Raw genomic sequence first — 860 nt, 5'->3', positions numbered from 1 at the left:
AAATTAAAAAATAAATAAATAAAAGATACTCTTGGTACAAAACTAAATTAAGGAAAATAATAAAGATAATCTGGTATTGCTAATTTCATGGTGTATTAAATTTTTTCATGCTTTCCAAATGTACACTATTCTAAAATGTAAAATTGAGATTGTTTACAATGATATTTTCTTTCATCTTTAGACATACGCCTTTCTCTTGTGCTCTAGATATTTGTAATAAGAGCTTCATGTCAAGCCAACATGAGATTGTCAGCCAAATGATAACTTTTTAACCAAAGTATGCTAATGTATGTGCCACCCCAGTTAGAGATGCTTACATATTAAACAGTTCAGATAATGTTATATACTTCTTCAATGACAACCTATTAAAGCATGACAAATTAGGTTAAAATGTTTTAAGTGTAAGGTAGGGATGGCTGACTAAAAGCTTATTCTATTCCAAAATGGAAATTTAAATGTGTTACAAAAATATCCTCATGACTGTTATTCTACTTTGCTATGTATCATTATTGATGTCAAATTTTCTCTGCAAAACTATGTAACTGTTATCTGTTAACATTCGATAGGGATTCAACTACTAGATAATCCATCTTTGGTAAGAAATAACAGTTCTCTGATTATATCATATATTTCAAGGTACTTAATACTCAGATACAATTTGAAAAATTAAGTTCACTCCAATCACCATGCACAAAGCTACAGTCAAAATGGCTCAAAGATTTAAACATTAAAGCAGAAGCATCAAACCTTCTGGAGGAAAATGTAGGTAGAAATCTTAAAGTCATAGGGGTAGGTAGAGAGTTCATGAACAAAAAACAAACTACATGAGAAATACTTCAAAGAATCAACAACTATGATCT

Source organism: Octodon degus, unplaced genomic scaffold (assembly GCF_000260255.1).
Source record: "Octodon degus isolate 3935 unplaced genomic scaffold, OctDeg1.0 scaffold00199, whole genome shotgun sequence".
NCBI classification, from domain to species: Eukaryota; Metazoa; Chordata; class Mammalia; order Rodentia; family Octodontidae; genus Octodon; species Octodon degus.
Note: the sequence above shows the minus strand (reverse complement) of the source record.